Source organism: Ambystoma mexicanum, chromosome 2q (assembly GCF_040938575.1).
Source record: "Ambystoma mexicanum isolate Mex_15411 chromosome 2q, UKY_AmexF1_1, whole genome shotgun sequence".
Lineage (NCBI taxonomy): Eukaryota > Metazoa > Chordata > Amphibia > Caudata > Ambystomatidae > Ambystoma > Ambystoma mexicanum.
The window spans coordinates 224731115-224744434 of NC_090924.1; the positions used below are offsets into that span (position 1 = coordinate 224731115).

The 13320-nt window shown below is 48.6% G+C and overlaps 1 long non-coding RNA gene across 1 annotated transcript; it reads right to left on the reverse strand.

The window, feature by feature from the left end:
• Positions 1-4304: 4304 nt before the first annotated feature.
• Positions 4305-12044, reverse strand: LOC138568936 (uncharacterized). The gene is made up of 2 exons (XR_011303011.1): positions 11624-12044; positions 4305-4921 (listed from the first exon to the last, which is right to left on the reverse strand). It is a non-coding gene; the product is annotated as an uncharacterized lncRNA (long non-coding RNA).
• Between the last annotated feature and the right edge of the window lie 1276 nt (positions 12045-13320).

Sequence of the window (13320 nt, forward strand, 5' to 3'; positions counted from 1 at the left end):
AAGTTGAAACATTAAAACACATTGGCCCTCATTACGACCCTGGCGGAATTCGCGGTGCTAAATGCACCGCGGAGCACGGCGGAAAGCCGCCGATAGCGCCATGGGGGTTGGCGGATTTACCACCCCATGCCGACCTTGGCGGAGCGGTAAATCCCCAATCCCCATTTTGCCCTTCCCCATTCCCATTCTTGCCCCATAGGGTATAATGGGAGTGGGGAAGGCGTTAATTACGCCACCGTAAAGTACGGTGGCGTAATTAACAACGAGGTCCCTTAGCGCCATGGATTTCTCCGCCCGGTAAAACCAGGCGGAGAAAGGCTCCATGGCGCTACGGGAACTCGTAGTAGGGCGGACGGGTCCGCCGCGAATAACGCTGGCGGAAACCCACTCCGCCAGGGTCGTAATGAGGGCCATTCTCCTCTTTTATCCGGGGTTAACTATGTTGAGAACTAGGAATCTGGGGTCTTTTATTGAAGAAAAGAAAACGTTTACAGCTGAAAAATGGTGGGACACTTTTTTAATGGGGGAGAATTTGACACTCATTTTTGGAAAGATACATTTTTTAAATCAGATTTTTTTGTCAAAATGAAGAATTGACAATGTTGATGTTGAAATGATGATGAGGATTTTAATATTTGAATTTCACTAAGAGTTCTGTAAGTAAATGAGACGATATTTATCGATATATATGTTTTTAAATAATTGTGTTACTGTGGGGTTTTGTTTCGGATGGTGGATCTTATAGATAAAGGTAACAAACCATACATCATAATAAAAAAAAGACAAATATCTGCCTCCATAATTTGTCATCTAAATTCAAGTTTTGTGCAAGTCAAAATATTCTCTGGATTTAAAACTGCTCCTGTGAACTGAATCACCCCGTGTGCAGCAGGTATCTTATGTGCATGTTGCACTTTGTTCACTGTGATTGCTCCTTTTGCAGACAGATAACGCACTCTCAGGAGACTGGGCCCTGTAGTCTTCCATACTGCCGGAGCCTACATAATCCAGCTCTCCCAGGATTTATCCTGAAACATCGGTGGCTTCAGCACTGGCATTTCTGGTCCATGCCAGAACACTGCATTATGGCATAGGATTACAGTCCTGCAACTTGGTTTCAGGTAAGTCTGTTCTGTTGTTCTAAAATACACTTGTTTGCATCCTATGAGGTGGGCATGATTTCAGAAGGCAGACAGAGACACAAATAAACAGTTTAGAAAACCTTTAACAGTGGTTGGAGAGTTCCTATCTGGCCCTATTATAATGGGAGTAGTCTCCGCCATCAAATTAAACTAAAGGATGTCAAAGTCAGTCTGTCAAAATAATAAAGGTGTCTGTATCAAATCTAATCTCGCCCTCGCTTAATTCTACAAAGATAATGTGTACCGGCTTAGCTCAAAACAAAAGAGTGAGTCAAATAATATTGGGATGGAAATGAAGTGAAATAACACTCCCTTCCCCAAGCTTTTGTAAAAAAAGTTCATTAGGAACTTGGGTGGCTATTTCTCACATTTCAATGAGACAGAGTTCTTCCAAGCTTCCTTTGCCTGCCTTGGAATTCACTGTTTATCAGCATACAGTTCACTCAGGCTTCTTCCCTTGCCTGGCTTGGTTTCACAATGGGGTTTCCCATCCCCGACAGTTCAATACTGGTTTCACACTGGCGTTCCCTTCCCCAAAAGTTCAACAATTTTTCAATGGTTTACGTGACAGAGACTTTCGAAAACACACAATATTCATGAGCCTTGTACGGGACCACTCTGTCAGTGAGGCTTTCACACAATCGTGCCTTTGGCACCTCTTTCCTTCATAGTTCAGTAACAGAGACTTTTGCAAATGCACAGTTTCTTGTTGGGCTCTGTGCGGGACCAGTCTGTCACTAAGGCTGCTCATACATTTCATGCTCATTGCATTAATTTAATTTGGTTGTGCCCCGTGGCACCATGTTTCACAATCTTTACTTGGTCGTGCACCTGGCACTGTCTATTCAATCTTCACTTGGTTGGTCCCAGACCCTCTTCTCAATTCTCATTATGGGTCCCGACCCTCTTCTTCATTCTCACTAAGGGTCCCAGACCCTTTTCTTAATTCCCCAAATACAACAGTTCTCATTTCACTTTCGTTCATGCTTCGAGCCGTCTGTAATTCACAATCTTAAAACGTCTCTCGTTACGCATGTAAACGTACACACAGCCTCACTGTCACTTTGTTTCTAATCACACTCTTTTAACAATGGACAATTGAAGCTTTCATTTTCATCACTTCTCTCGCCATACACTTGTCCTCGTTTTGCAACATTGTATTTCATTTGTGCCTCGTGCCTTTCACAAACCAGCCCTTCCTTCTGCTCGGAACTCAACGGCTGTGATTCTCTTTATCGCTTGATGCGTGTCGAGGTCAGGGTCTCCTCTGCTGCCCCTCTGACATTCCAGACCTTCTCGCATGCCTAGGAGAACGAGCACCTGTACCAGGCTTTTTTTGCTTAGAGTTTGTTTCCCTGAACAGCCTCCTTCTAGCTCCTTGGACACACGGCTCTCTCGCCATGCTTTCTGCAGCCTTTTCACCTCACAGGCCGTTAGCATCTCTGTGCTTTGTTCCCCATTGATGGCTTTCAGGGTACCTAGGCAACCCAGTTCTCCTGCCAGATTGACCTCCGATTCGTATGCCTTCTCAGGCCCCAACTCGCTCACTGTGTGACTCTATGCTCCACCTCTTATACTCTGGGTAGCCGTCAATGTATTTCATGTGTTTATGATTATGACTGAGTTCTTGACCCTGCCTGACCTCATTGCCAGTATAGGACCATTGCACATTACTAGGGGTAATCTTCCTAATCTCAGTCTCCCTCTTCCTCATCTCAGTAGTTGAGCTGACACAGAAAGGAGGGGAATTATGTGAGTTGTAGTATCCCATAAAGGTAGAGGGAATATGGGGCAAACAATTGTCGGAAATGGGGGATACCATGTCTCACCTCCTGGTGTTTCTTCCCCACACTCCAAGGACCCCCCTACCCAGGTGATCCTCCCTCGCTTGTCCACCCCAAGAGATCCAATAGTGATGACCCTTCCCTGGCTACCAGAATAAGGGATCCGCGGGGCTGGAGTAGTAAAACACCCTCAGGTTTATCACACTCCCCAAAGCGCTTGGTACGCCCTTTGCTGCACATCTTTCTTAGACCTAGAGCCATAAACCAGCAGCTTCCACCTCTGAGAGCCCTCCTTCGGTTTATTATCTGTCGCCTCTATCTCAGTTAAGCCCCATGGCCCAGCTCTTTCATATATATACTATTTGAGTGCAGGTCACATGTCTCGCCTATACTATGGGCCCCCATCACCTCAACCTTCTTTCAGCAACCCAGAGAGTAAATCGCCTGGCGATTATAAATACATACCTACACCTAAAACTCAATGATTCATCAGGACCTACCTCTGAGGCAAATTATCTCACCACCATGCCCCGCCTGCACAACACGAACAGCCTACACCTTGCTCGACAGGTTTTGAGGAAAACAGTAAAACCCTCCCTGTAAGAGTAGAAAGCCTGACAAGCTCAGAGACAAAGCCTGGATTCATGCGCACCACAATCACCAAGGGCTACGATAAAGGTTGCGCCCCTGTCGACACCTTCGATATCATGAATCACGATGACGTAATGCCAGTAACCCCACCTCAGGGATCTATAACCGCTGCAAGAGTCAAAGATATGCAGAGTTCTGTGCCCTGTATGATCACCCAGGGACATGGTAATGGTTCTACTCCCACTGGTACCCTCTACCTTGGGAATCACAATGACCAGATACCAACCCTTCTGGCACCCAACGTTGGTGAGCTAATACATGTTACGAAAATAGGGTCTGATGACCAACCTGCACCACCGCTTAAGCCGTGTACTAGAGAAAATGTGCAAACCCGCACCCAAAGCATAGGAGCACCTACCCAAGACTTAAAACTCCAAAGTAAAGCAATTATGGGAAGCCCTCCTGGTCCTATGGGAACAGGAACTCCTAAACTGGGTTTATTGAATACAGGATCCCTTAACAAACAAGCCCTTGACATCCATAATTACATTACCAACATGGACCTCCACATGCTGTGCCTCCCTGAAACCTGGATATCTGAGGCCAGTGGCCCAATGTTCACCCTGGCAACCCCCTAAGGATACACTATAACTTGCCAAAATCGGGAGCAGGGACATGAGGGAGGTGTAGCAATTATTGCAAGAAATAACCTCAAATTCTTCAAAGTGTCTAGTAAATGCCACGATTGTGAAATCCTTCAATTGAAATTGACACCCTCACATCATAGTTGTGTCAACTTCGTTCAGGTTTATTGACCCCCCACTGAGATGCCCATTTTAACAAGGAAATTACCCAGCTTTTACGTGACCTAAGTGGGCCTAATTGCGCCACTCTATTTCTAGTTGATCCAAATCGATGGTGCTGTAACAGCACTGACAAGGAGGACATAGCACTAGATAGAATCGACCCTTAAAAATATCAACTACCATGTCTTCAACAGTGACTCCACCACAGCAAACTGTAACATACTGGATTGGGTTGTTGCTAGAAATGTGGCTGCAGACATTAACCACAGCACTCCATGTATATTTTGTCGGACAACTTTGTGATACATTTTCACATTCAATTGCCAGGCCCCCCCACGAAAATCAAAACCCCCCTAAAAAAAGTCACTAGCCGTAACTTTAAAAAAGTACAGATGGCGATCTCCAGAAATGTATGAAGGAGATAATGTCCAACAAGCTTGAGCTTGATCCTCCAGATCCTCCAGACATCCTTGTCAACGTCTCCAAATCCGTCTCCAAATCCGCCTTAGGTTGCATGTTGGGTAGATTGGCCCCATTCAGGACCAAATCAGTCAAGGACAATCCTGGACACCAAAAATGGTTTCCCGAAGAACTTAGCCTACAATGAAAAGAGAAAAGAAAAGCGGAATCGCAGTGGCTAAAATGCCCTATAGATGCCAACAAAACCAGTTACAAAAATGTGTAAAATCTTACAAATCCACTATCACAGAAACCAAATAGAACTTCTATGAGAAACAGATAAATGAGGCCAAAAATAACTCAAAACAACTGTTTGAGATTCTTATGCTGTTAGAAAAGCCTAAAGCCCAACTGGTATCGTGTGCTGCAATTCACCAGACTGTACAAAAACAAGAAATGGGTAAGAACCTAGGTCACTGAGAATTTGACTGGATATTGTGATCCGATTTAGATTTCAGAGGAGTCTTATCTCTTAGTATCCTGGTGATTTTATTACAACGTTCAGCCAACGCATGTTTCAACCCTCCTTGGTCTTTTTCAAGGCTGTGACATTTGTATTGATATTGTGCAATGGTGTGCATTTTGTTCATAAAACACGGGAGTAGTGAAGCCCAAAGGAAGTGTTTTGAAGCAAGCGACAGTGATGATTGTTATGTTGGTTTACAAAATGGCATATGTATATTGGTACGTCAGTGCGGTGGGTTTTGTGGACTATTTATATCGTTATATTGACATTAATATCTACGCACTAGCATGCATGGTGGCCAATATTAGGAACACATGATACATCACCGTATGTCGAACATGTAAATCAGACATGGTGGTCAGTTAAATGGATGTGTTTAAATATAACAGAAAAGCATTTAAAAAATACAATTCATGCACCAAGGGAAACAGAACAGGAGAAAAGAGAAAGGTAGTGTTAGTTGTATTTGGTATACCAAAAGGCCTTGTCAGGCCTTTGGAGATATGTGTCTCAATTGTGTATGGAAAACTCTTATCAAGTGCTGGGTGAAAGTAAACGTCTATGTGGATTGGGAGCTCTGGATTAGTAGCTCATGTTGAGAAACTCCTGTGGGGTGAGAGCATGAATGCATGGTTAGGTGGCATAGGTTGTCAGGTTTGCCCTGACATGTGGCGTCCAAGGGTAAATGTGTGGCATTTATCCAGTTTCGGACAAATTGCGATTCCTGGTGGGGTGGCGATTGCCTGGCGATAGTAACCCTGCTCCCCATGGGGGTATGGACACTGGTTAGCATACAGCTGGATATAGACCCCACGTCCCTGTTGTAGAAGGGTGGATCTAGGGATGGGAAGGGAGATACTGACAATGCGGCAAGGTTGCCCCATATGGCTCAGGGGAGGCTTAGAGAGCCCATTCCCAGGTAACAAATGTCAATTTAAGACAAATTGGGCCTGATATATAAGGCAAACAGGGGAGGAGGAAGAAGTGGCAGGGGGAGGGGATAAAAGGAGATGGCAGAGAAGGTTACAGAGGAGGGGAGAGGTGAAGGGGAGAGGTGGAAAAGATGAGTATTTGGATAGTGGAATGAGGCAGGGGAGAGATGGAAGGGGCGTTAGGGTGGGTAAGGGCAGGTGAAAGACAGGTGTAGCATAGGGTGGGAGACTGTGTGAGGGGGAGGAGATGAGAGGGTTGGTGAGGGGAGGTGTGGTGAGGTGGGGTGGAAAGGAGGGTGTGAGGGAGAGTGATGCCAATGGGGCAAGAGATGAGTGGAGTAAGTGGAGGAAATGTATTCAGGAGATGAGGTAAGTGGAGGGGGAGATCAGAAAAGGAGGCAAAGACAGATACATGAGGAAGAGAGAAAGGAGGAAGGACGTAGAAGGCAGAAGAGGGAGGGAGAGGCAGGGTAGGGTTGTTATGATGGTGAAAAGCTGATGGGTATGGGATAGGAAAGGTAAAGGCAGGGAAGAGTGAAGTTAGAGGGAAAGTCCTGAGAAGGGTCAACAAGAGAGATGGGCGAAGGGGAAGAGCAGTGACAGAGCTAGTGAATGGCAGTGAGGGTAAGTGGGGCAAGAGGAGATATGGGGGAGATGGTGTGAGAAGGAGAGTGTAGGGGCACAAAAGGGCAGATATGGGATGGTAGAAGGTGAAATAGGCAAGATGAAGAATGGGCAATGAGGATAGTGAGGCAGGGGACAGTGGAAGAAATGAAGAGAGGGAGGGGTAATATGAGGGATGAGGGGGGAAGCTGGAGGAAAAGAAGGCAAAAAGAAGCAAGCAGAGTAAGGGATAGAGAAGGCAGACAGGAGTGGAAGAGGAGGAAGAGAAGAAGGAAGATGGAAGTTGGTATGGTTAAAGGGAGATACAAAAGAGGGAGGCAGAGTGGGAGGGAGATGGGGATGAGGTTTGTGCAAGGTGAGATGGGAGAAGGGGTGGGGAAGGTAGGGGTGAGGGAAGTAAGAAGGAAGGAAGGCAGAGGAGAGGGAAAAAGGAAAGAGCAGAGACAAAGTAGCAGAACAGTGAGGGGGAGAATGGATGACAGCGAGGACAAGAGACCAGAGGGGTGAGATGGGTGCGAGGATGAGAGTGTGGGGATAGGAGGTGGGAAGAAAGAAAGCATGGGGATGAGACACGTGGTGATAAAAGAAATGGAGAATGGGATATAGGGAGAGTGAGGCAGAGAAAAGGGGGATGAAAGGGAGAGGCTGGGAGGTGGTTTTGAGAGGGCGGGGAAAGGGAACGATGGTGATGTGGAAAAGGGATGCGATGGGGGACACGTGAGGGTGAGTTGAATGGTAATGAGGTTTTGAGTGACGGGAGGGAGAGAGGACAGGGAGGCAGGTGGAGAGGAGTGAAAGAGTGATAGGGTGCGACTGAAAGGGTGTTAATGAGTTACAAGGAACTGATGGAGACAAGGGGACAAGAGTTTGTGGATAAGTTAAGGGTGGGGGTGTTATGAATAATTTAGGAGGTAAGGCTAAATGAAAATTGGGAGGTGAGAAATGTGAGGTAGAAGTGGGAGAGGGAGAGAATGGGCTAGAGGGGAATAGAACAGAGGGTGATAGAGGGTGCTAGAGTGATAGGGAGGAGCGAGAAGGGAGAGCAGAGGTTAGGGAAGGTAGGGAAGGTGAGAAAACATGATATGCAATTTAGGGGTAGGAAGAAGGAGGCAGAGGTGTTGGTGATTGAAGAGATAGGAACATATGGGGAATGGCAGGTGAGGGAGATGAGGCCTATGGAAGAAGGGGAGGGAGTGCAAGTTGGAGTTGGAAAGGGAAAAGGGGCAGGGAAGCAAGGGAGTGGGGGTTAGGTGGAGAAAGTGAAAGGGAGCAGGAGTAACAGGGGAGGTGAAAGAGGAGAGAGGTTGAATAGATGGGGATGAGGTGAGGAGAATGGTTGGGTGTGATGGGAAATGGGAGGGATGAGGAAAGGCAAGGGAAGAGAAGGGAAGGAAAGGGATGGAGGCAGGGGTGCAGAAAATCATAAAGAGGATGGGAATGAGGCAAGAAGAAAGTGAGTGATAGAGTGATGGATGGGATAGAGAGGGGAGTGCGAATGAAAAAGTTGAGCGACAATGAGTGGTAAGCTAGAAGAGGGGCTAGGGAGGGAAAGTGATGGAAAAGTGGGGAGGTAGGGACGGCTGAGAAGATAATAGGGTAGACGGGGAAAAGAGTGCAGTGGGAGAAGGCAGACTTAAAGGGAGACTGGGCAGTCAGTGATATGGGAGATGCGGAGTAGTGAGAGGAAGAGAGGGGCAGAGAATACAAATAGGGAAATGGGTTATATGGGAGGGAGAAGAGGAGAATAGTAAGGAGGATAGAGGTAAAGGTGTGATCTTGTAGGTGCAAGAGCATGCAAGGAGGATCAGAGGATAAGATCAAGAGACGACTTGTGGATGGTACAGTGAATGGAGATGGAGTGGGGCTGTAAAGGGGGAGCAGGTGGAAGAAAGGATATGAGAGAAGGGAAGTAATAAGTAAAGGGTTACTGGGAAGGAGAAGGTTAGAGGGAAAAGCAGGGATGGGGATGGGTGTATCATTCAGGCGAGGTTAAGTATATGTGGACGGGGTCAAGGAGAAAGGGTGTGGGGCTTTTAGGTCATGCAAAGGGCACAGAAGGATAATTGGTAAAGGCTGGGGTCATTCTGATAAGTGGGAAAGGCTGGAGGGCTATATCCTCAGTGTGCTTCCCACTCTCCACCTGAAGCTGCAAGGAGCTGGTGCCCCCTGCCTCTCTCCCACTTCCATCGGGAGTGTGGACTTCTCATTACATCTGAGGCAAGGTAGGCCATGGGGCTTACAAAAATGCAATATTGGGCCTGAGCGCGACTTTACAGAATATATGAAAAGCAAACATAATGACTTTAATATTTGTTTGAGCAGTGGATCTCTATTGCCCTTTGGGATGAATGTCTGTGTTGGCAAATTGCCAGCCTTCTTTGTGTTTTCTGCAGCCCTGTTAGTGTTTCCTTGGTCATGCCAAGATGGGTGCCCCTGCATGCACCAGAGTACCTGGGCCTTTGTCACTGGATGCTGGGCCTGATTGGCTGGTGCCAGGTTCTTATTGGCCTATGAGATAGCCGGCAGGCTTGGCCGGCCCTCACTCCAAGGCCCACTCCTGGCCCCTCTCAGCTTCCTGTCTGCTACAGGTATGCTCCTTTCCCCTCCCCCCTCGTCCCCTGTGATGTTCACTTTGCACCCCTCCCTCCCACAGTCTCCCGTGATGTTCACTTTTGCCCCTCCCTCCCCCAGTCCCTTGTGATGTTCCCCTGTGCCCCACTCCCTCCCTCAGCCCCCCGTGATGTTCGCTTTTTCCCCCTCCCTCCCTCCCTCCCCTGTGATGTTCACTTTAGCCCCCTCCCTCCCCAGTCCCCTGTGTTGTTCACTTGTGTCCTCCTCCTTCCCCCAGTCCCCCTTGATGTTCACATTTGCCCCTCTCTCCCCCGGTCCCCTGTGTTGTTCACTTGTGTCCTCCTCCCTCCCCAGTCCCCCTTGATGTTCACGTTTTCCCACTCTCTCCCCCAGTCCCCAGTGATGTTACCTTTGCCCCCCACCTTCCCCCAGGCCCAGTGATGTTCCCCTGTGTCCCTCCCTCCCCCAGTCCCCGGCGATGTTCACTTTTGCCCCCCTCTCTCCCCCAGTCCCCTGTGATGTTCACTTTTGCCCCCTCCCTCCCCCAGTCTCCCATGATGTTCCCCTGTGCCCCCCTCCCTCCCGAGTCCCCCTTGATGTTCACTTTTCCTCCCTCCCTCCCGTGATATTCCCTTTAGCCCCTCTCTCCCCCCAGTCCCCTCTGATGTTCCCCTGTGTCCTCCTCCCTCTGCCAGTCCCCCATGATGTTCCCCTGTGACCCCGCCCTACCCCAGTCCCCCGTGATGTTCATGTGTTCCCCGCTCCCTCCCCCAGTCCCCTGTGATGTTGCCCTGTGCCCCCTCCCTCCCCCAGTCCCCTGTGATGTTCACTTGTGTCCCCCTCCCTCCCCCAGTCCTGTGTGATGTTCCCCTGTAGGGCATGAAAGTGGGGGAAGATGGGGGAAATAAAGTAATAGGGAGAGGGGGAGAGGTATGGGGATAGGAGAGCGAATGGTGGAGGGAAAAGAACGGAGGGGGGTGGTTGTCTCAGTGATATGGAGTGAGTGGAGTGAGGCAGACTGGATAGAGGGGTGAGGGTGTCAGGCTTTTGGGTGATAAAGGGTCAAGGAGGTGACACAGAGGAGAGGCAGGCAGGGTATGTGGTAAGCAGATGGTGAGAGGGTGAAGGGGTGAGAGTGAAGGTGAGAGGGGAGGGTCAAGAGGGTTAACTGGGTATTGCTGAGGGGATTGAATGATTGATTATTTATTGTGTGCTTATACACAAGTTTTTCAAAGCACAACCATGCATGGGAGGGGAAGACAAGACAAACAGTCTTGCTAGGCACGGTACATTCAGATCATGCAAGAGGGAAATCATGTGAGAAGGAAATGGGAAATCTTGAGGGCAGTGGGGTTGGAAATTGATAGAAAGGGATATGAAAAGTGGATGTAACAGGGCAAAGAGGAAAAGAGTGAGAGGAGAGAGGGGAAGAGTGAGAGGAGAGAGTAATTGCTTGAGAGGGAGAGGTGGGGTGAGTGGGGACTTGGGATGGGGTGGAGGGATATTAATCTGGGAAGGGGTTAGGAAGTAGTAGTAGGGAGAATGGGTCTGAGGGGTATATTATGGAAGTGCTAGAAAGGGTAATTAGGAGAGGGAAAGATCAAGAGAGGGTACGCAGGAGAGTGTTTGGGGATGGAGTCGGTGTGGAGAGGGGAAATCAGAATAGGTGGAAGACAGGATAAGGGACAGGGATGGGCTTGGGGGAGCAGAGAAGGACATTAGGAGCTGCCTGTAGGTGTGTGAAAGAGGTGAGGCAGGGTAGAACAAGAATTTTAATGGGTGAGAAAGAATGTGCACGTGACCAGGAGAGCGAGTGAGAGTGGTGAAGGGATATTGGGGTGACCAGCTGGAATGGAATGGGGAAGAGAGTTTAAGAATGACCAAAGGGGATTGGGGATTAGCATAGGAGTGTGGAAGGATTGGAGGGGGCGGTTGAAGAGTGGTAGGATTAGTGGGCAGAAAAGAAATGAACATGGTAGACTGGTGGTTCAAAAAGAGATGAGGTAGGATTGGAGTAGGATGGAAAAAGACACAATTCAGAATAGAAGGGTTTAACAATGGTTGAGTTATGAGAATTTGAAGACTTAAAGTTGGATTTAACAGAAGATTCTAAGAATGGTTTAGTTTAGAGGATTTTGAGGAGGCAGGAGTAGATTTTAAGGGCGAGGGTCAAAGGAGATTTCAAGTTGGTATTCAGTTTTGTATTCAGTTTGGTTTCCATTTTGTTTGATTTGGTTTAATTACTCACTTTCTTCCCCTTGTGCCCCCATCTTTGCCATCTTCATTTCATTGGCCCTGGTCACCCCTCTGCCGCTTCGGTCCGTTTAGTTGCCACTGCTCCAGTTGTGCTCCTTCCCATCCAAGGTCCTGGTCTTCAATGTTGCAGCTCCCTGGTGACCTGCTTTTTGTACCAGGGATTTGTCACAATGGGGAATTTCAAACTTGCCTCAGGGCATCACAATCGTGTGGGTGATATTACATGCCTCCTGACTGAAGGGGAAGAAGAGCAAAACTAGAAGAGGATCTACCTCTCAAAGCCTATGGAAGATGATCAGGCCATCATGTCACCTGAAAAAAGGCTATCTGTTCAATGAGATCCTATCCCATCAATGCCTATTTTCCCGTTTCTGTAGGGCAGTCCTCCCACAGAGTTCCCATGTACACTCTCTGGCTTCTAGATCTTTGAACCTCATGACATCACAGTGCTGCAAAAGAGACATCATCAGTGTTCCACCCAAGGATTCCCTTGTAGCCTGGTGCTGCTGAGTGGTCATGGAGCAATGTAAATGTATTTTAATACCTGTTTGCTCTTTTCAGACTTTATTGGTAACAAATTCCAATATATGTAGTGCCCTACCTCAGCTAATAACACTGTACAGGTCCCCCACTTTGACCAATGTTCATCCACGTGCCTGCAGGGCTCCTATTTATTATCCCCATCTTAAAAGTAGCATGACGGTGACAGTCCCACATTGGCTATGGCGTGGCTGTCGTTGGTGTGGGTCAATGCCATGCTTCAGTCACACCTGCCGGTCTTTGGTGCACAGAGTCCTCTGTCTTCTCTTTCTCTGGCACAGAGGCATGGAGCTCATCCATCCCTGTTGCTGTCATTAGGGTTCTCATGACCTCAGGTCCAGCAGGAGCATGTCTTTCTCCTTTGGTTCTTACCCGAGCACAGTGGTGGTAACTGCAGGTGACCAGGATTTTTCTGGGGTTCACACAGTGTGCAAGATTATGATGTGGCTCACACGGGTTCCCAGGATCATGCTGTGGCTCCCATGGGTGTCCAGGGTCACACTGTAGCTCACCCGGGTGGCGCTCTAGGCTGGAGCACCTCTTTGCCTTCACCGCCGGGCCTAGGATCATGCTTGGGGCCCCTGCCCGTGTTCGTTTTGCTCCTACCAGAGCACTGTGGCAATGTTCCAGATCGGGGGAACCCTCTCCATGACACCACTGTAGGGACCGGGATCAGGCTGGGGGTTTCCTCAATGTTGCTCCGGATTGGATATCTTTTGCTGCCGGAGCGCCTCCACCATTTGCAACACCGGTGGCCCCAGATCACGGTGGGGTAGGGGCAGCGGTCCTTCCGCTATGGTGGATGTGCCGGGGCAGTAGGCGCACACCCAAGGTGCCATCCGGGTGTCCCCTTTCCAGGTGCCGCATGGGCAGGCTGCCTCCTGCCTTCACAGCATGGCGGATCATGCTGGGGGCAGACTGTCTCTCGGCTCTGGCCTGCAGGCCCTGATTAGACAGGGTGGGCCTGCAGGCCTCAATGAGAGACAGACTCAGTTTGTTTCTGTCATGGAGTCTGCAACCGTTCTGTTCCACCTGCCTGCAGGGCTCCATTTTATTATCTTAGGCCATGACAAAGTCATGGCCCATCTTAAAAGGGCAATACACGGGGAGGGGGACACCTCCCCTTAAAGGGGCAACACACACAGGAGG